The sequence below is a fragment of the Petaurus breviceps genome, unplaced genomic scaffold, assembly GCF_028583685.1.
Source record: "Petaurus breviceps papuanus isolate PSGF00001 unplaced genomic scaffold, PetGlider_PUasm1.0 189, whole genome shotgun sequence".
In the NCBI taxonomy this organism is placed as follows: domain Eukaryota; kingdom Metazoa; phylum Chordata; class Mammalia; order Diprotodontia; family Petauridae; genus Petaurus; species Petaurus breviceps.
Window position 1 is genome coordinate 7,704,295 of NW_027185809.1, and position 22,520 is coordinate 7,726,814.

Genomic DNA, 22,520 nt, shown 5'->3' on the forward strand with positions numbered 1-22,520 from the left:
CACACACACACACACACACACACACACACACACACACCCCTCTATTCGTGTCTAATGGTAGCCATCTCTAGGGCAGGTGGGGGGGTAGAGAAATTTACATGATAGCTTTGTTGTATATTTAGAGAGAACAGAAAGTAGTATGTGATGGATTTCCAGTTTCATGGGCAATCATTTTTTTTAAATCATACTATGTTATGGAAATTCTTGTTTTATGCCATAAATTAAAAAGAAAAAGTAACCAATACAGTTTAGTGTTATCCTCTAAAATAAAATAAAAACCTCTACAAGTGAAATTCAAATCAAAAATTTTTTATTAAGCACTTGCTAGGTGGCCTTGTGCAAAGCACAGGGAGAATGGAGTGTTTAGAGGACACAAGCACTAACCTGAAGCTTTCGGTCTAGTAGAGAAAAAAAGAAATCTATTTCCCACCATCACTACTATAATCACTCCAGGTAAAGGTACCACCCAGTGTTGCAATGATAAATGAATTGTTGTTTTCAGTTGTCTCTGACTCCTTATAATCCCATTTGGGGTTTTGGCAAAGATACTGGGATGGTTTGCCATTTCCTTCTCCAGATGAGGAAACTGAGGCAAACAGGGTTAAGTGACTTGCCTAGTAACACATTGACACAGCTAATAAGTATCTGAGGTTGGATTTGTCCTGACTCCAGACCTGGTACTCTATCCATTGCACCACCTAACTGTGTGATAAGTGAATTAGAGCAGAAATTTGTTTTGCTTGACTATTCATGTTTATAATAATTTTTGTTTCTCTTGCTTTTTCAAGCAAGGGGATAAAGGGGTGTGTGGGGGGGATCTGAGGAAGAGAACTCAGAGCTGAAAGTAAAATTTAAGTAAAAAAAAAGAATAAGCTTATTGTAGAGATACAAAAAATACTAAGTGAGCTCTAAAGGGTAAAGGTACTGTTGATCGGGGAAATAAGAAAAGGTTCCCTGGAGACAGTGACTTTGGAATTGACCATATAGGAATTTAACAGAGTACTGAGGAGAAAGGAAGCCATTTCAGGCACAGGGGAAAATGTGAACAAATAAAATACGTAGAAGTGGAAGGTTGTCTAATTTGGCTAGAGCAGGGGCAGGGGGCAGGGAACCTGCCACCTCCAAACAAATCCTTTTATTAAGGCCTAAGGAAAATCAGTTTAATAAGGCCTTTCCTTTTATTAAGAGGATTTATTCTGTGAAGTTTGGATTCAGTCAAAGGATCACCCTCAAGGAGCTAGAGGGCCACATGTGGCCTTGAGGCCACAGGTTCCCCACCTCTGGGCTAGAGTGTAGGGTGCGCACAGAGAAGTAGTATAATTTAGGCTGAAAAAATAGGAGGCACTAAATAATGGAGAGCCCTGAATGCCAGATGATTCTTTGTCTTCTGCTTTGTTCCATAGGTAAAACGAAGCCATCGGATCCTTCTGAGTGACGTGACTAGATCTCTGCATAAGGAGCATTAATCCAATATCTTTTTCTATTGATTGGAAGAATAAGGGTGGCGGGAGCGGCCAGACCTGTTAGGAGACTCATCCTCTCAAGTGAGTGTGAGAAACAGTCAGAGGGGCAGGCAAAGCCTCATTCCTCCCTGTGCAGCACTGCCTCTGGCAAAGCAGACAGCCAGGCAGTCCTGCAACTAATGTAACTCCCGGGAGTCCAGCCCAGTGCCTTGCAAGCTGAGAGATCTATCAGTGATCATCTCTGCTGAATCCTAGAACGTCAGAGCTTGAAGGAACCTTAGAGATCCAAGTCCAACTCCCTTGGGTTATAGCTGGGGAAACTGGACAAGAGAGGACAATGGGTTTTTCCAAAGTCAAACAGTGAACCAGTGACTAATGGGATGAGAGGTCAGTTGTAGATTTCCAGTCCAGGGTTCTTTCTGGGTTTCCTCCTGACTGGAAAATGGTAACGGTGAAGATTTCATTACTATTTCACTTCTCTCTCTCTCTCTCTGTCTCTCTCCTCTCTCTCTCTCTTTTTCTCTTTCTCTCTCTGTCTCTTACTCTCTTATTCACTCTCTCTCTCTCTGTCTGTCTCTTACTCTCTTATTCAGTCTCTCTCACACTCTCTCTCGCTCTCACTCTCTTACTCTCTCACTCTCTCTCATTCTCTGTCTGTCTATCTCTCTCACACACGTGCCTCTACACTGTTGAAATCACTTCTACATATGTTCTCTCAATTTATTCTCACACTATTCCTGTGATATTAGAAGGTGGTTATTTTTATCCCAATTGTGCAAATTGGGAAACTGTTAAGCCAAGAAACCCATCAAGGTCACATGTCCTTTCTCTTCAGGAGCCGAGCCTGAAATTCAGGTTTACTAACTCCAATGGATGGAAGACCCTGCAATCTCCATCACAAAATGAGGAGGTCTAAGGTCCCTTTCAGCTCTAAAGTTGTGATCCTATGTGGGGCTTTATAATGTATAAAACATTCCCCTTACTACAACTTGTAAGGTAGACAGTGCAATTATTGTTATTACCATTTTATAGATGGGAAAACTGAGGTTCAAAGTTGGACTTGTCCTAAATGTCAAAGCTATTAAGTGGCAAAGCCAGGATTAATCAAATTCTACTGATTGCTAGGCTCTATTGTAGAGGGAATTTCCTCATCAGGAAAGAAATCACAGGTTTGGTGAAACAAAATTAGTAGTCTGTTATAAGTTCATACCTTTGATTTCATACTGTAGGGAATTCAGAGCTCTTCAGCTTCATAATTGGAGAATACTTGGTATATGAACACTAGATCTGAAGTGAGAGAACCCAGGATCAAATCTTATCTCTTGACCTTGGGCAAGTGACTCAACCTTTCTGGACCTCAGTTCTTCTTCTGCGAAATGGGGGCTTCAGCCAGATGGTCTCTAAGGTCCCTTCCATCTCTATTTTTTCCCATTGTGCCTGGATAAAGTTGGGTCATATAGACTTTTTATCTATTTTCAAAAGGTACGTTGAAATAATAATCCCTAAAAAATCTCCTTTAAAATGACATAGTAGGGGCAACTAGGTGGTGAATTGGATAGAGCCCTGATCCTACAGTCAGAAGGACCTCAATTCAAATGCAGCCTCAAACACTTACTAGTTGTGTGACCCTGGGCCAGTTACTTAAGCCCTATTGCCTCAAACAAAAAAAAATGACATCATAATTAAATTAAATAAAGTCTATTTAAAAAAGAGAACTATTTTCTCTAATAAAGGGTATAAAGCTGGGCATAGAAGAAGGAACCCTAGAATGGGGATTGGGAAGCCGGGGTTCTACTTCCAAATCAGCCACAGACACCCAGTGTGACCTTGGGCAAGTCTGTTCACATCTTTGAGCCTCAGTTTCCTCACCTGTGTGGGCAGGTTAGTGACACTTGTTCTCCCTACCTCACAGGGCTATTGCAAGATGATGGATGTGAGAGCCTTTTGAGGAGCTGAGTGCACTCCAAGTATAAGCAGGTCTTGCTCGCACTGCCTTACTATTGCTAGACAGGGATTATTAATAAGGGTGAACATCAGAGTAGTGCTAGGGGAGTGCTGAGAAGGGACCTCCTTCTTTTGTTCCATGAAGTTGCTGATGAATAAACCATGTGTTTGACTATGTTGACACATCCCAGTTCTGGGCAATCTCTCATTCTGCCCTCCTTCCTTTGTTCACCCCCTTCACACATAAAAAGTGAGCAGAGTTGAGTGACGGTGAGGGATTGCTTTCTGAACAAACAGGGCACACCTTCTCCTGGAGACAACTCCTCAGGATCAGGACCTCTGTGTTCGTGTGTATATGTGTGACCACAAAGAAGGAGCAGGGGACAAGGGGTGTGTCTCTTCAAGGTCAAGGAGAGAACAGCCTGTAATTAATTTTTCAAGTCCCCATGAAGAGACATTTCTGCTTCAGTGTTCCAGGCAGGCTGAGAGCAAGTTTGTTTTCTCCCCACATGAATGGATCTAAATTTTGAAGAGTGATGAAAGTAATACAGTGAGAAAATTTTGAATGAGCTTATTAATAATTGTGTTGCCAATCTGTATTGCAGAGAACATTTCCTCATCAGGAAAGAAATCACAGATTTGGTTAAATAAAATTAGTAGTTGTATTATTAGTTCATATCTTTGATTTCATACTATAGGAAATTCTCTCTGCCAAGGAAGATCTACATGAAGCAATTGACAATTGCTCTTCAATTTAATAACCTGAGAGCTGTCTTCAATTTAATAACACTGAGAGGTTAAGTGATTTACCTAGGACCACATTACTAGTATGCTCTTTGCTCACTACACCATCTTGCCTCTCATAAGGATGATGGTGGTGGTAATTATCTAAATTCTAATTTCTGTTGCAGGAAATGGAGACCTTTGATTCTACCATCCTGATCAAGTGTGCTCCCTGCATGGTGGTGTGCAGCCTATAGGAGACTATACTCCTATGTGCATGGAAATAATTTTTAAAAAATCATTTTATTTGCTTTTCTGTTTGGTTTAAATGTATTTTGCTTTTGTATTCGTTGCCTGGTTGGTAAATCTAATCAGCTCATGATGATTATCTAAAGTTTTTATCATGGTCATTATCATCATGGCAGCACTAGTGCATAGATAGTTGGCCTTGAGGTTAGGAAGGCTTGGGTTCAAATCCTGCCTCTAACACACTGTCCATATGACCCTGAACAAGCCCCTCTGCCTCTTAGTGTACTAGACCAAAGGTATCAACCAACACATAAACCAATAGACATTTATTAAGCACCTATTATGTACTCTGCACTGTGGGGATAGAAAAAGAGGCAAAGGACAATCCCTGCCCTCAAGGAGCTTACAATCTAATGAAGTCACTAAACCTTATATAATGATCCTTTTTGGCCACATATTGATATAGTTTAAAAATATATTGTGTTGTATTGTATTCTTATTTATTTTGTTAAAATTTTTCTAATTGCCTTGTCATGTGGCTCAGCCCAGCAGTGTATGATGCTTCTACTCTAGGTAACTCCCTTTTTTTTTTCATATTTCCATTGGTGTTCCCTCCCTATCCCCAGGAACTCAGAGGAATAGTCTCTATCCATGTTATTGCTAATATTATTAGTAGTAGCAGAAATAAAGCGATAACAAATGATTACTTAAATTTCTATGGTGTTCTATGGTTTCCAAAAACACTTTTCCTCAGAACAAACCTGATATAGGGAGGGCAAGTATGATTATCCCAATTTTTACATGAAGAAAGTGAAGTTTAGAGAGTTTTATCATTTGTTAAGTATCAGAGTCAGGATACAAACCCTGGTCTTATAGATCCAGGCTCTTTCCACTAAACCATACTGCCTTACTGCTAAGCACTGGCAGGACAACCATAGAAGTAGGTTCACAGGACCTAGGGCCAGATTTAGAGCTGGATGAGACCTCAGAGCTCATCCAATCCAACCGGAAGCTAAGGCCCAGAGAGGTTGAGTGATTCTGCCAAAGTCACACAACTAACAAGGGGCAGAGCCAGGCTTAGAGCTCAGGTCCCATGGCTCCAAGTTCAGGGCTCTCTGTAATGTACCACAGGAGGTCATGAAGTGCAATATTCTCTCTCTCTTTTTTTTTAAAGCAATCGTGGTTAAGTAACTTGCTCAAGGTTACACGGCCAGTTATTCCTGGGTGTGGTGCTAAGTATCTGAGCCCAGATTTGATCCAGGTCATCCCGACACTGGAGCCGGTGCTCTTACTCGCTGAGCCACCTGGCTGCCCCAATATTCTCTTATCCTATGTGAAGCTCTCTGAAGCACAGGGAAGGAAATGACTTTCCTAAAGTTAGTTGGTAGTTAAGTAGCAGACCTGGAAGAAACCAAGTTCCCTGACCCCAAAAGCAGTGTATTTCCCACTCTACCACACTGCCTCCTAGAATCATCTAAAACTGAGGATACAGGGTTATTACAGTGGTATGCACTCATCAAAGGTGGCACTGCTCTAGGAGTAAAGTAGAATCACAATAGTTCAAAAGAAACATGGGATGCATAAATTTAGAGACATCTCCATTCTAAATGTTCATATGAGCTATTTGTGTTTGACCTGTGGTGGAGCCTTCTTAGCACATATTGGGCTGATCAGCCACAGTTGGACCCATTTTACCTTGACGCCAACGTCATGATGTCATTTTGCTCCTCTTCAAGAACAAAGGACAACAACCAACCGACAAGGCAAATAAAGCAAAAATAAAATGTGTTTAATCAAACAGAAAAGAAAAGAAAAATGGCAGAAAAGTCCTCTCCAAGCACATGTCAGTATATTTTCTTACAGGTCACATACCAGCATGCAGAGGACACACTTGACCAGTATTATAGGACCAAAGTTCTCAATTTTCTACAATAGAAACTAGTATTTAGATAATCACCATCACCACCATTATCATCTCTGTGAGAGGAAAGATTCGTTTTCCCCAAAGAACAAGAGACACTTGGGACTCGATTGGCTTCTGCCTCCCTTGACACAACTTCCTGGTCACCTAAGACAGTGATATGCTGAAGCCAGCTTGTACCAACTCTCTGAGAGTCAGTTGTTAGATTTCTGCTGTAATCATTTGCACCTTGGAAGAATTGACAAATACTACAAATCAGGGTTTGATGTATTGATTCATTGTTTGTCTAGAACTAAGAAAGTAATGAAGAAAATAATAATCCAGATTTAACTTTAAAGTGTGTTGTGAATACATCCTTTCCCCGCCCTGCCAAGAGCCAGTGTTAAACATTTATGAGTGTGAAAAAACCCCCAATACAAATATGTATTTGACAATATGACAATTATGTCAAATATGACAATTGATCAAATATGACACCTCCAGGACAGTCACTCTTCTCCTGATAAAAAGTGGTGATTATGAGCAAGAGGAAGCCAGTGCCATCAGGGCCACAGCCCAGATGACGGCACTGATGCCACAATCAACAATTCACCCCGCACCAGTCATCGCTAGTAAAGTGACGAAAATGTTACCAACTTCTTTCATGCTGGAATTGTGCGATCAGTATTGATACCAATGTTCTGTCGATGCCATCACTAACCCAGCATTCCCTGCCTCTTCCCTGAGAGTCACACCAAAGAAATGCTATGAGATCTCCTCCCCCCTCTCCCCTGCCCCAACCAAAGGCCTCTGCAGAGAGTGTGTTCCTTTCTTCCAAAGGGATTAAATAAATAGTTTTCTTTACCTCCATCCAGGGATTCAGAATTTTCACCAAGCCAGCTAGGGGATTCCATTTCTTCCAAGTAAGAACAAATCCATCACAATTTTATAGTAAGTTTCCTCCCTCATGCTATTAGAAGCAAGATGCCTCCCAACAATACCACCTTTTAGGCCTCTAGGCCCTTTCTGGGAAGGATTCATCCATGCCATCCCAGAGGAAAGGAAGTCTGCCAATTGAGGGACACCTGAGCTACTTCTCCAGGGTGCATGAGTCCCCCTGAGAGGGCAATGACATCAAGACCAATACTGCTCTGGGGGAAAGAATCAGACTAGAGAGGATGGGCTGGAACTATGCCCCCAAGCAATCCATTCTTATTAGGCAAGTCTTCTGGGGATTGGATTACAGAAACCACCAGATCACAGAGCCCTTTTCCTTTCCAGGATGGCAATGAAGTGACATAGACATGACTTCTGGGAGATTAGACACTTGACCTGGTCAGTCAGTTACATGGATAATACAGCCATTGATTAGCAGGGGCAAATCTCTTGTTCTGAGATGAGAGAGTGCCATTTTAACGGTTAGGGAAGGTTGTCAATCAATCAGTTAATAAACATTAATTAAGAGCCTACTATGCTCCAGGCATTGTAGTAAGAGTTGGGGATATAAAAACAGGCCAAAGACAGTCCCAGCCCTCAAGGAACTCACAGTCTAATGGAGGAAACAACAAGCAAGCAAATATACATACATACGTACAAACTATATACAAGGTAAATCGGAAATAATTCCTATAAGAGAGAGGTTGTGAAGAACATTTGAATTAGGTAAGTGCTCCGACTATCACAAGGAACCCAGTTGGGCAGGATTAACTCCCTCATCCTTGGTTGGGGGAATTATGTAGTCTGTTTTTGGCATAACATGGCGTCACCAACCCAATGTCCATAATGGCATAATTCTCCAACCTCTGCTGTTCTTCTAATGTTCTTATAATGCTTCCAACCAGGTTGTTCAGCATATACAGTGCTTCTGATGTGAGCTGACATGCCCCACAAACAACTGTATGCAGTGGAAGTCATCAATAAAATTCCCACATTGGTCCTGACTCCGAAGTCTTTGATTATCCAAGCCTGTGCTCTCCAGGCCCCAGACCACCTGGCAAGGCCCATAGCCACTGCCCAGGAATGAGTATAGATAAAGATCTTTGTATCATCCTTCAAGATTCTCTTACAAGCCAGCCATGAATCTAGAGTTCAACCCACTGGGATGACTTGCCAGATCCCCCATTTACTAGAGTATGTCTGGGAGCCCCATTTGTATCTATTAAAGTCCAGTACATAGTCCCTTTTCATAGCAGATGGGACCTTTGGTAAAACCAGGCAAGAAGGTACTTCTTGGGAGTCAATCTTGATAGATGGAGCAGACAGAGGAGATATGGTTCTAGAGTCCGGACTAGATGACTCGATCTCTGATATAATGACCATCTGTGGAAGACACTAACACCAGAGGGATCCAGGCAAGTCTGATGTACCATTTTTTGTGCCTTTTCTTTAATATACTTACCCTTTAATAACTTACCCTTTCTATTTAGCAGGAGAAGCCTCCTATGGTTTACCTACTAGAGACTATCTTGTATCAAACCCAAACTGACAACTCTGTGACCCTGTTCAGTAGCAGTTAAGGCCTGGTTATAGTTGTGTAAACTGCTTTTCAAAAGTGTCCTAGTGAATGTCTGCTTGGGGGAACTTGGAGCTCCAGAAGCATAACACAGGTTCATTTTGCACCTTTCAAAGACTTCATAATGGTCCTAATGTACAGTGACTCCTAAGAATGTAGGCCTTGCAGGGTCATAAGGGCCTGAAGGGAGAGACCGTTTTATATCTTCTACAATTGTAGTCTGGCCACACTTGAAAGAGACAGATTTATTTATGATTTAGTAAATGAGAGTCATTAGGTTACTCAGATGGGACATATGGGCCCTTAAAGCCTGGAGAGTCTAATATGTCTGTCAATAGCTTATTCTAGATTGCTTTGAGAATCCTCTGGGTTTTCCCCACCAATTTGGGCATCCTCCAAAATTTGACTGAGAATCCAGAAGACCCTGGATTTTCCTACGACTGATTTCACATCTCTTGTCCCTCCCATTGGCTACTATCTGATTTAGTGCCTCTGCTACTGTGGTCTCATCTGTCCTAATCCACATTACATCATTAATGTAGTGGTATACATCAGTGCTCTCAAGAAGGGAGGGCTCTTCCAGATCTCTGCCCAATATAGACAATGTGTCTATAGCACATAGGAGATACTTAATACATTTTTATCAATTGATTAATTGAATTACTCCTGGCTAGTCTCAACCACAGGAACAGAAAAAGTATTAGTAAGGTCAGTAACCTCACATCACTTACCCTGGACCTGGGCTACTTGGTCTACAGAAGATCTAACAAGGTCAGAAATAAGGTCACTAATGGGTGATTCCTGAAACCAGTTCACTAAGCTACTAGGTGCCATTTACTTTCTTCACAGGTAATATTGGACTGGTCCATCGTCCTTTATCTCTATCACAAGAAAAGAAATATCTTTCTGCTTCTCCCAAAGACCTGCTATTATATAGCATTAACTACATGGAATGGTTCAGCTAAGTCTATTTGTCCCTATCCATAGTAACATTCATAGATGTTGCTGAAATGGTCTGTGCAGATACTTGAATCCACAATATATCTCCATGGTCTGCCTTCTGTAGATTCTCCTGAATGAGTTCAATGGGGTAGTGACTTTTAGAGGATGTCTTGTGCTTGGGTGACACTGAAGGGTCCCTTATGCCTTGGTGTTGATTTTCCCTGTGTGGTTTTACTAATATCCCTGTAGGTTGGCCACCAACTGCTTTCTTATCAACCCTATGTGTCAGGAGCCTCTCCCAAAGTTCCTTGCAAGATAAGGTAGCATGGCCCTCTGTCCACCTGACAGCTTGGTAGATTTAGAGCCTTCTTCTACCACCATCAGAGCACACATGTATACTCATAGCTATGTTTGTCCTGACTGCCATCCAATCTCTCACCTTGTGATCAACCCCACACATATATAGCTGTGTGGCAGGACAGACTCATAGATCGAATCTGAGACATTCTGGTGGGGCTCTACCCAAAAGAAGGGCTCTAATTGCCCCAGAGGTAGGATGTGACAGGTTGTATGTACATAAATCCAATCTATCAAACCCATTTCCTTTAGGAAGTTGGCCTCTATCCTTTACAGATCCCCATTAGGAGACTGACTGCAATAGAAATTCATCTTTAGGGTTTCAGGGGCAAAAAACTCATCTCAGCCACCTAAAAAGGGACAAACAGCATTCCCCATTCAGAGACTCTAATAAATTTAGTTGTCTATGTAAAAGTATATCCTTAGAGAGCTCCCCCACTATGGAAATCAGTTGTGGAGAGCTTCTCAGTAGTAGACTACACCTTCAGGAACCATTTTTCTAATGACTCATCAGGTTTCTGTTGGAACTTCTCCTATAACCACCTCAGATCCTTGGTGGAGGTCTGCCTACCTCTTTTCCCTCAGGGTAGGGACTCACCCTACTCTCAGCAGAAGCATTAGGAAAGGCTTGGAGCATTCTTCGCTGATAGGAGTTCCCATGTCCACTATTATTCTTCTGTTTTATGGCTCATATCTCAGCAGGAGAATGAAACTCTGGGTCAGGAACCATCAGAGGATATGGCCACTAGTTTCAATAGCTTAGCTTTCATTAACAGTCCCCTAGAACTCTGTCTCTAGTGTTAATTTTCAGTCTTTTGTTGGCAGCCCAATTTCTGTAGAACAATAAAAAATAATCAGAGGAATGCTGACTTGATGTTCTCTTTACACTTATGGGCAATCTCCTTCTGAATTAATTGCCTTGCTTGAGGTACTTGCAAGCCCTTGAACAGTAACAGAAGGAGATTTACTTTGTCTTAAAGCAAGGATATGAAGCAAGAGACTGGACTGCCTCTTATCTACATGAAAAAATATCTAGTCATTAAGGCTTGTGTCTTAAGATTAAGATTAAAACACTAAGATTTTGTGACTTGAGGGGTCTTAAGAAATCCACCAGGTCAGAAGTTCCCCAATTTCACAAGGGTTTTTTTTATGCCCTTAAAGGACCAGGAAGCCTGATTCAGTGGAGGTGGGGACCAATCAAGTGCAAGGGAAAGCTTTGTTGCTTTTTAGCAAAAACTGATCTCCATTGCAGGAAATAGGGAACTATGTCCAACCGCCACCAAAGAATATATATTGGGGGTACAAATCCAAATATATATTAGCCAAACCACAGGAGCTCTGTGCATATCCATCAGGCAGCTACGTGGCCAGAGTGCATACATGAAAAGCATACATATAGGGATGTGTATTATATAACTAAATCATTCTTCTGGTCATGGAAAATGTCACCTCTGTTACTGCAGAGTCATCAATGTCTTCTGGGGATGGCACTGTGCTACTTTCTTCTAAGCATGTTGTGAGCCTGTGTCCTCAAAATCTGTCTCGAAGACTCTGCCCCTAACTGCCAAGTTCATGGAGACTGAGGCAATGAAGCATATCTCATCAACATGCTCTTTGGATGCAAATGAAGTTAGGGTAAGAATAAAAAGGCAGAAAGCAGCTGAGTCACCCTTATTTCTTCATTGTTTAAATTTGACAGTAACAAAAGCCCTGACTTCGGTGCTTTGTACTGGACAGGACAGAACCTCACTAACTCCCTGCCTGATTTTGTCACCATAATTATCTTAGGCACTGAGAGAAGAAGGAAACAATTCATAAAAAGCATCTTAAAATATTATTATAAATTTAAACTATAAGCTAAGGTAAATAGTTAAATGACCATACAAAAGATAGTTATATAACCAAATAAAAGAATAGAATTTTCCATAAACCCTTAACATTTAACAAAGTAAAACCAGATGAATTCATGAACAGCAAACACAAGATTTGTTTGCTCTGAATTCTTCTCCAAGTCCATATACCTTTGGCTTTATTTTCCTTTTCTAGAGAGTTGTCTATATAGTTTTGATTTTGCTAATATTGTTCTGCATCTCTCTTACAAATCTTTCCACATTTCCTTCGTATTTCATGTGTATATTTATGGCATCATCATTTCACTGCACAAATACTCTGTTACTAGGAAATGATATCAAAGATCTGTGATTTTTGGCAGCAAGGGGAACTCTATCAATGCAGATTGTTTATGACTTAGTATGTGTATCTTAAGGAGTTTCCTAAGGCACAGAGAGATGGAATAACTTTGATGGGAGCTCTAATGCTCATATCTGAGGTAGAATTTGAATCCAGATCTTCCTGACCCCAAGTCCAGCATTCTATTATACCAATTGCCTGAATATAATTAAATAATTTTCTCACTATTGTCATAACAATTACTTCAAGTTTCTTGCCATTACAAATAGAGCAGGTTCCAGAGAAAGCTCTCATGCCACCATTGCAGCCATGTCTCTTGTAATCCCTAAGAAGTTCCAGCACATTTTGAGAGTGCTCAACACCAACATTGATGGAAGGCGGAAAATAGCTTTTGCCATCACAGCCATCAAGGGTGTAGTATGCTCATGTATTACTGAGGAAAGTAGACATTGACCTCACCAAAAGGGCTGGTGAGCTCAATGAAGATGAGGTGGAGCGCGTGATCACCATCATGCAGAATCTCTGGCAATACAAGATTCCAGACTGGTTCCTTAACAGACAGAAGGATGTAAAGATGGAAAATATAGCCAGGTTCTGGCCAATGGTCTGGACAATAAGCTTCGTGAAGATCTGGAGCGACTGAAGAAGATTAGGGCACATCGTGGGCTACGGCATTTCTGGGATCTCTGGGTTCGAAGCCAGCACACCAAGACTACAAGCTGCAGGGGTCGCACTGTGGGTGTGTCGAAGAAGAAGTAAACTACTTCACTGGCCTTGTTTATTAATAAATAGTTTATAACAAAAAAAAAAAAGTAGAGCAGTTGTGAATATTTTTTTTTATAGAATAGTCGTTTTTTTGCATTTTATGATAAAGTCCTAGCAATGGAATTGTTGGGTCAAAAGGGATGATCAGTTCTATGACTGAGTTTATCATACTCTTTCCCACAATGCTTGCACCAGAACAGACAGTGGTCTTCCCTGCCTTACCCCTACCTGCACCCTGGTCCCATGGTTGCCTTTCCCCCCACCATTTCATTTGATCATTATTTTCCTATTTTTCTCTAGGCATCCTTTCTCTCACTTATAATTTTCAGATTATTAGGGAATTTGAGCACCTTTTATGAGGATATTAACACTGTATATTTCCTTTTTCAATGATTATCTCTTTATATCCTTTGTCCATTGCTCTACTAGGGAGAGTTTGTGAGTTTTACAGATAGGCATAAATTCTCTGTAGATTCTTATCAGAGTCTTATCTGATATATTTACAGTAAATATTAGCACATATAAATTTACCTATTAAGATGATAATAAATTTGCATCAAGGAAGGGAACTCAGAGAACAATTAGTCCAAGCTTCTCATTTTACAGATGAGGAATGAGGTCAACGGTGCTTAAGGAACTTGTCCAAGTATCAGAGATAGGATTTTGACACAGGTCCTCTGAGTACAGAGAATTGTAGCCCACTATACCATGTTGTTTTCTACAGCTATATCTGAATTCAAATCCAGTTTCAGGCACTTCTTGCTGTAGGACCCTGGGAAAGTCACCTAATCCTGTTTGCCTAAGTTTCCTCTTCTGTAAAAATGACATAGAGAAGGAAATGTCAAACCACTCCAGTATCTTTGCCAAGAAAGCTCCAAATCGGGGGTGGAGTCAAGATGGTGGAGTAGAAGCAGGACCTCCGTGAGGCTCTGGCTTCCACCTTCCCCAATCCATGTGAAAAGGGGACTCTGAACAAACTTTGGAGCTGCAGAACCCACAAAATGACACAGAGAAGCTAACCTCCAGCTGAGGTCAGCCCGGCAGGTGGGAGGAATCAGCCAGGGCAGCATTCTGGGAGCCAAGCCCAGGCCCTGGTGAGCCTGAGGTTTTAGCCCCAGGGCGGGCCTGACCAGATGCCAGCTGGAGGGATTCCAGATCACTAGCAGCTGTGGCTGTTTCCAGAATTATCGACACATAGATGCAAAGGACAAAGTCAGAGGTCAGTGCAATGTGGACTTTGGGACCAGTAGTTGGGAGATCATTGGCTTTTGCCCCCAGGGCAAGAAGCCTCTGAGACTCCAGCACCACATTGTAGCCTCAGCTCCTGGCCTGCAGAGTGTAGGGGGACAAAGCAACCAGTCTCAGGGGTAATCGCTCTTGCTTTAACCTGCTTGGATCTGGATTGCAGTCTAGGGTAGAGGTCCTGGAGTATGTGTCCAGCTTGCCAGAGCGTGTGGAGGCATCAGAGAGGGCACCCAACTAATACCTCTGGCAGCTGAGAAAACCCCAGCATTTGGGACGAAAGCTCCCCTGTCTGGTGGCAGAGTCCTACTGTGGCAAAAAACTCAGGGGTCAAGTGACTGATGGGTGACATGACCAGGCAAAGGAAACAAAGCAAACAGAAGATTCCAACATTACACTCCTATTTGGGGAACAAAAAGGAGCAAAGCATGGAACAGGAGGAAGACAGAACTCCTCACCAAAAGCTTCAAAGGAAAATATGAGCTGGTTATAGGCCATAGAGGACCTTAAGAAGCAGGTAAGAGAAGTGGAGGAAAAATTGGGAAGAGAAATGAGAGCAATGCAAGAAAATTACGAAATGAGAGTCAACAGCCTGACTGAGGAAAATAACACTTTAAAAAACAGACTAACTCAATTGACAAAAGAGGCTCAAAAAGGCAATAAGCAGAGAAATGCCTTAAAAAGCAAATTTGCCAGGTGGAAAAAGAATCTCAAAAGCTCAATGAGGAGAATCATTGCTTCAGAATTAGATTGGAGCAAATGGAAGCTAATGACTTTATGAGAAATCAAGATGCTATTAAACAGATACAAACAAATGAAAGAATAGAAGGCAATGTGAAATATCTCATGGGAAAAACCACTGACTTGGAAAATAGATCCAGGAGAGAGAATTTAAAACTTATTGGACTACCTGAAAGCCATGATCAAAGAAAGAACCTAGAAATCTTTCTCCAAGAAATTCTCAAGGAAAATTGCCTTGATATTTTAGAATCAGAAAGCAAAATAGAGGTTGAAAGAATCCACCAATCATCTCCTGAAAAAGATCCCCAAAAGAAAACTCCTAGGAATATTATAGCCAGGTTCCAGAATTCCCAAATTAAGGAGAGAATATTACAAGCAGCCAGGAAGAAACAATTTGCATATTGTGGAAACAAAATCAGGATAACACAAGATCTGGTAGCTTCTACACTGAGGGATTGAAGGGCCTGGAATATGATATCCCAGAGGGCAGAGGAGCTGGGATTAAAACCAAGAATAATCTACCCAGCAAAACTGAGTATCAGGTTCAGGGGAAAATATTGTCATTCAGTGGAATAGGGGACTTTCAAGCATTCTTAATGAAAAAACCAGAGTTGAATAGAAAATTTGACATTCAGATACAAGAAGCAAGAGAAGCTTGAGAAGGTAAACAGGTAAAAGAAATCATAAGCCACTTATCAAAGTTGAAGTATTAACATTCCTACATGGAAAAATGATAGTTGTAGCTGATGAAACTTTTCTCAGTATGAAAATAGTTGAAAGGAATAGAAATTATATATATATATGTGTGTGTGTGTGTGTGTGTCTTTATTGGATGGTATATGGGCATATGAATACATATGTGAATGTGTGTATATGTTTACAGGTATACATAGATAGAGGGCACAGGACCAAGTTAATAGGAAGGGATGATACTTAAAAGGTGAAATTGAGAGATGAAAGAGGAATATAATGAGAGGAGATGGAGAGAGAGAATGGAGTAAACTATCTCATATAGACGAGGCAAGGGAAAATGGTTACAATGGAGGGGAAGAATAGGAAGGCAAATAGGGAATGGGTCAACCTTATTCTCATTGAATTTGGCTCAGGAAGGGAATGACATACACACTAAATAGGGTACCTCACCCTACAGGAGAATGGGGGGAAGAGGATAATGGGATGGGAGGGCAGGCTTGGGGGGAAGAAAGTTGGAAGCACTCACTTTTGAAAAGGGATGGCATCAAAGTAGAGAATAGAACAAGTGGGTGGTGGGATAGGAGGGAGGGAAATATAGTCAGTCTTCTACAATATATCTTCTATGATAATGTTTTGCATTAGCTACACATGTACAACAACTGCTTATCTTCCCAGTAAGGGTGTGTGACAAGGGAGGAAGGGAATGAATCTGGAATTCAAAGTTTTAAAATCAAATGTTTATATATATGTACTATTATTAATAATATTTTACATGTAATTGGGAAAGAAGATATACAGGCACTGGGGCATAGAGATCCACCATGCCCTACTGGAAAAGTCGAAGGGCGTATGGGAGAAGATATGGGAGAGAGCAGATTGGAGGAGGGGATATCCTGTGGGACTGCTATTGTGGGGGGGTGGGTAGGGGAAAAATGGAGAAAATTTGTAACTCAAAATCTGGAAGAAATGAATGATGTAAATCAGAGGTTAAAAAAGCATTTAAAAAAAAAAAAAAAAAAGAAAACTCCAAATGAATTTGAACATGACTGAAATGACTGAACAATACAACAAATATTTTTATATATAGCTATACATATCAGAATTTTTATTTATCTGTTTATTCTTATGTTGGAAGTATTGCCTATTTTTTTCAAAATCTTTGCCTATCTTTGTATAATTTAATTCATTGATTTTATCTCCAATGATTTTTTCTGGCTAATTTGACAGAAAAATATACTCCTACTTTTCACGGTTGATACAAATACAGTATTCCTTTTCTGATATTTTTACTTTAAATGGCATTTCAGAGGGAAATTTATCCAAGTCTCTGACAAATTCATTATGCACTGTTCACACTGTATTTTGTTTCAAGTTTTATGGATAACAAGAATGTATCTCCCATAGGAGACTTGGAAAGTTGTGTGTTAGGACTGGCAGAATCAAAGACCATATTGATAGTGAGAAGAAAAATCCACTTTGGTTCCTCATTACCAGAAATGTCAAGGATTGTGTCTATCTCACCTGTGAAAGCTGGAAAGTTTAAAAATAACACAGACTTTATGAAGACCCTTTACTTTCTCCATTTCTTTCTATGTGGGTCTTTCCTCCTCAGCTAGACAAGTGAGCTCTATGAGGACTGGGAACCCTCTCTGTTTCCCCTGTAGAACCCTGCATGGACCCCTGAACATAGTAAATGAACAGAAAGTATTGCCATTTTTTTGATATTATTATTTTTTTAGATTTTTTTTTTCTTTTTGGAGGGGGGAAGATAGGGCAATTGGGGTTACGTGACTTACCCAAGGTCACAGTGTTAAATGTTTGAGGTTGGATTCGAACTCAGGTCCTCCTGACTCCAGGGCCAATGCTATATATATATATATATATATATATATATATATATATATATATAAATGCCACCTAGCTGCCCCTGTTTTCAATATTATTGAGGAGGAAGATAATGATGAGTCAAAGTCAAGGTATAAGCAAGTGCTTATAAATGAAATCATGTATTCAGTAAATGGTACTCTATTCACACCCTTGTGAATCTAGGTTTTGTAGATGTCTAGAGTCTGTTTGTCTTTCCTCCTCCTCTAAGTTTATTAATGCCTCTATTTTGTAAGTCACAACAAGTTACAGACCTCTGTTCTTCCCTATTTGACAAGATACATGCTTTGACAGAAGTTTTGAGCCTGGCTTATGCAGCATGGAAGGAAGAGAGAAAAGGGACTCAGGGACGGAGCCTTTTGAGGTCTGTATGTAAGCAGGGATGTGATGCCAGACAGCTGATCAAATAGTTGTGTGGACTTATAAAATAAATCCTGGCTTCTGAGGAAGCTGTGGAAAATGGATTTTTCTCAGTGTCCATGGTCTTCCGAGAGGATTTGGTGGGACGGAAGCTGGGCGTATTTTTCATCTTTTTGTGCCTTGTAGTGACAGTCATCCTTCCAAAATGATAAAAGATGCCAGACACCTGGCCTCTGAGCATGTGTCAGAATTCTTCACCTAATCTCGTTGCCTATACTCCCTCCTCCAGCCCATGAATTTAAACAGAACCTGAGAGAAGATTCAAAGAATTAAGTGCATTTTGAGAAGGAGGGAGGGAATGAGGTTATGTCTGTATGTGATCCAAAAGTTGGAGTCCATTTGTTTATAGTTGCAGTTCACCCCCAACTCTTCTTTTAGGAAGTGTAATTCACCAGTCGGTGGCAGTCTTCTTGATTAAGGGCATTATGTTGGGCGTTGGTCTTGTATGAGAGACAATATGGCACACTCCATCAAACAAAAACATACAATGGGTGTACCTACAATGTGTGTGCTAGGCATTGTGTCAGATGCTGGGGATGCAAAAATAAAAATGAAACAGTCCTTTCCCTCAAAGAGCTTATATTCTACCATGAGAGATTACACACACACACACACACACACACACACACACACACACATCATAGCAGTTATATATGTACATATATAACCATGTAAATGTAATATAGAAAAAATCCCTCCCTGCCTCACACCCCACCCCTCCTCCGCCTTTGCTGGAAGTAAAGAGTTAGGAGTCTGTGTCTTTCCCTGTCCCATACCCAGTTATGTGATCCTGAACCGGTTTAACTTCTAGAAAAGCCTGGTCTCTGATTAGGAGCATTCACACTGTTTCACACTCCTTGTCCTGATAACAACCCCACCCCCTAGAATCTAAGGGATAATGCTAATTATAGTAAAAGTTATAGCTCAAAAGACTAAAGGGCTTCTCAAAGGGGAAAATAGAAGAAGTGTTCACTTTAAAATATGAATTAGGACAGGCCATTTTTTCTACCAAGAAAAGGAATGTTACCATGGAAGGATCACAATGGAGTTAATAGGATTCAGTCAATTAACTCCTGAGTTTGATTTCAGTGAGTAGATGGCCAGGCTGATATTGCATGACTCGTCAGGACAGAAAGTCGTTTTTCAGTATTGCTCATTAGGCCTTTTGCTCTTCACCTCAGCACTGGACTCTGTCCTTCAGGCCCAGCACTTCTCTGCTGACCAAGTGTGCCAATTCTCTTCTTGTCTGTGGTCCAACTTTCCATGCAGAAGCTTTCTTTGCCATCAGCCAGTTCTGCCCTGGGAAGAATGGCAGACATGGAGCAAGAGGATCTGGCTTCACGTCCCAGCTCTGCCATCCATGACCTGTGCGACCTTTGGCAAGGCAATCATCCTCTCTAGGCTTGTGCCTTCATCAGTTAGATGTGGGAGTTAGACTGAAGGCCGCCTTAGCTCCCTTACTGCTTTGAATCAGTGATCCTGAGGCATTGGTATACAATGGTGCACAGCACTGGGGTCAGACTCAAATAGAAACAGATCCCCGAGGATGGGGGTGGGGAAATATTGATTTAAGAAGACCAGAAAATAACAAGATGTATATGGCTTGCTTTGTATTATGTTTGTTTGCATGTTGTCTCTCCCATTAGATTATAAACTCCTGGAAGGCAAGGGCTGTCTTTTCCTTTCTTTTGTATCCCTCTCATTAACAGTGCTTAATAAATGTTTATTAATTGATTTTATTGTGTTTTTATTTCTTTATTAAACATTTATCAATTACATTTTTTTTAAAGCAATTGGGGTTAAGTAACTTGCTCAAGGTTACATAGCCAGTTATTTCTGGGTGTGGTGCTAAGTGTCTGAGTCCCTATCAATTACATTTTAATCTGGTTCTAGACACACTAAGAAATTTTGCAGGTTGGGCACCTCTGGGATACAGAAGAAATGAGGAAGAATAGAGCTCCCACTTTGCAGTTCTAGTGAAGTGTGTGTTTTATTGCTTGAAAGCAGTTGTATAGACTGGGCTGGCACAGTGTCCTCTGATATTCAGCTAGTTTCGCCAAGGTGGGCAGGATGGTGACTCAGCCTGAGGAATTCAGGAAACTGTGAGCCAAAGAAGTGACTACTTATTTTTTTCCCCTCCTTCCTTTCCCCCTACAAGTTGGGATAAAGGGATTAATCTCAATCCCAAAAGAGTAGAGAATTCCCACAGCTAAGAACGAACCCATATAGTTATACTCTAACGGGCTTGTGATTTTCCTGCTGACTTTAAATATCTTAATGGGAAACTTGACCAGACTATATCACAGCAAAGTAGTGATCTCAAAGTCAAATTTCAAGCAGTAGGAATGATCTGATGCTAACAGGGGTTGCTGCTATACAGATTTAACCCTTGAAAAGACTGGGCTACTCAGAATAAGTCTCACATCATGAGGAACTTGAGATCCACTAGTCTAACCTTCCTTTTAGAGAAGAAGCTGGTAGTGAGTAACTAACCAGTTCAAGATGACATTGATAGCACCCGGCATGGTCTAATTTTGAAAGCAGGTTGTATACCTCCATATCCAGTGTCACATCAGCTCAGAATATCTGCAGAGGTTGTTTCAAGCCCTTTCAAGTTCTGAGGTTTTTTGTGTGCTTGAGGAAGGATTCCTGATTTTTCTCTCCATGGAATTTTAATATACAGAAACATCAATCATCACAAAGATGATGAACACTAAATGTGGTTGTGCGTAAAATGTAGGTGAAAATGCAGTTTTAAAATGTTGTAAAAATTAGTACTATCATTAGTATGTATGTGCACAGGATGGGGGATTTGGACCTGTTTGGACCTGAAATTGCATGGGTGTAGGAAGGTAACTTTAGATACTCCCTCTCCTAATTCAGATGGCAACTTCTCCTTATCTTTCTGCACGTACCTGGGGCACTGAGTTCAAATCACAGAGCTATTCTGTATGAAAGGTGACCTTGGATCTAGTTCTTACCATTTTTCAATACTAAACACTTATATACCAAATGGCATAGCATCCAGATTCTTGAAAGAAAAGTTAAATGAGTTACAGAAGGAAATACACAGTAAAACTACAATAGGGGGGAAGCTCAATTTATTCCTTTCAGACTTAGATAAATTTAACCACAAAATAAACAAGAAAGAAATTAAGGAGATGTATACAATTTTAGAAAAGTTAGATATGCTAAATCTCTGGAGAATATCGAATGGGAATAGAAAGGAATATGACTATTTGACTGTACACAGGACCTTTACAAAAATTGACCATGTATCAGTGCATAGAATCCTAACAAACAAATTCAGAAAATCAGAAATAGCAAACACATGTTTTCCTAGCCATAGTGCAGTTAAAATTACATTCAATAAAGGGCCTTTCAAGCATAGATGAAAACTTTATTGGAAACTAAATAATCTAGTAATAAAGAATGAGTTTTAGACAAATCATAGAAACAATTGATAATTTCATTAAAGGTAATGACAATAGTGAGACAATATAGCAAAATTTGTGAGATGAAACCAGAGCTGTACTTAGGAGAAAAATTATATCTCAAAGCATCCAACTATATAAAAATAAAATTGACAATCTAAATGAAATGGATGAATATTTGCAAAATACAAATTGCCAAGATTAACAGAAAAGGAACTGGAGTATTTAAATAATCCTATCTTTGCAAATAAATTGAGCAAGCCATAAGTAAATTCTCTAAGGGGAAAAAACCCAGGACCAGATGGATTTAAAAGTGAATGTTACCAAACCTTTAAAAAACAATTAATTATAATATAATATAAACTGTTTGAAAAATAGGTAAAGAAGGAGACCTAGTAAATTCCTTTAATGACACAAATATCTTCTTGATACCTAAACCAGGGGGAGTCAAAACATAAAAAGAAAACTAATTTCCTGAATGGGTATGGATGCAAACATTTTAAATAAAACATTAGTGAGGAGATTACAACAATATGTCACAAAGATCATGCTGTATGACCATGCTAGATTTATAACAGGAATACAAGTTTGGTTCTATATTAGGGAAACTATAAATATAAATGACTTTATTAAGAACAAAAAATAGCCAAAATCACATTCTCATTTCAATAGATGAAGAAAAAGCTTTTGACAAAATAAAACACCCATTCCTGTTAAAAAAAAAAAAAACAACAAAACTACACCTTGAAAGGAAAGGAATAAATGGAGCTTTCCTTAAAATACTTAGTACTTAAAAACTATCCAAAACAAGAGCAAGCATTATCTGTAATGAAGAAAAGCTAGAAACCTTTCCAATACGGTCAGGGATGAAGCAAGTATGTCTATGATCATCATTATTCACTAATGTACTAGATATGCTAGTTATAGTTCAAGAAAAGAATGAAATGTTGAAGGAATAATCATAGACAAAGAGGAAACTAAACTATCACTTTTTGTGGATCATATGATTTACTTAGAAAACCCTAGAAAGTTAATAATTAAATAATTTTTATGAATATAAA

At 40.1% G+C, this 22,520-nt stretch overlaps 1 long non-coding RNA gene and 1 pseudogene across 1 annotated transcript in view; both read left to right on the forward strand.

The window, feature by feature from the left end:
* LOC138163997 (uncharacterized) overlaps window positions 1-19,757 on the forward strand; it is an 87,783-nt gene extending 68,026 nt beyond the window's left edge. Inside the window, exons 3-4 of the long non-coding RNA XR_011168972.1 lie at window positions 1,404-1,544; window positions 19,207-19,757. This is a non-coding gene — a long non-coding RNA (uncharacterized lncRNA). The remainder of the gene's footprint in view (window positions 1-1,403; window positions 1,545-19,206) is intronic.
* Window positions 12,554-13,092, forward strand: LOC138163996 (small ribosomal subunit protein uS13-like; annotated as a pseudogene).
* Window positions 19,758-22,520: the final 2,763 nt, after the last annotated feature.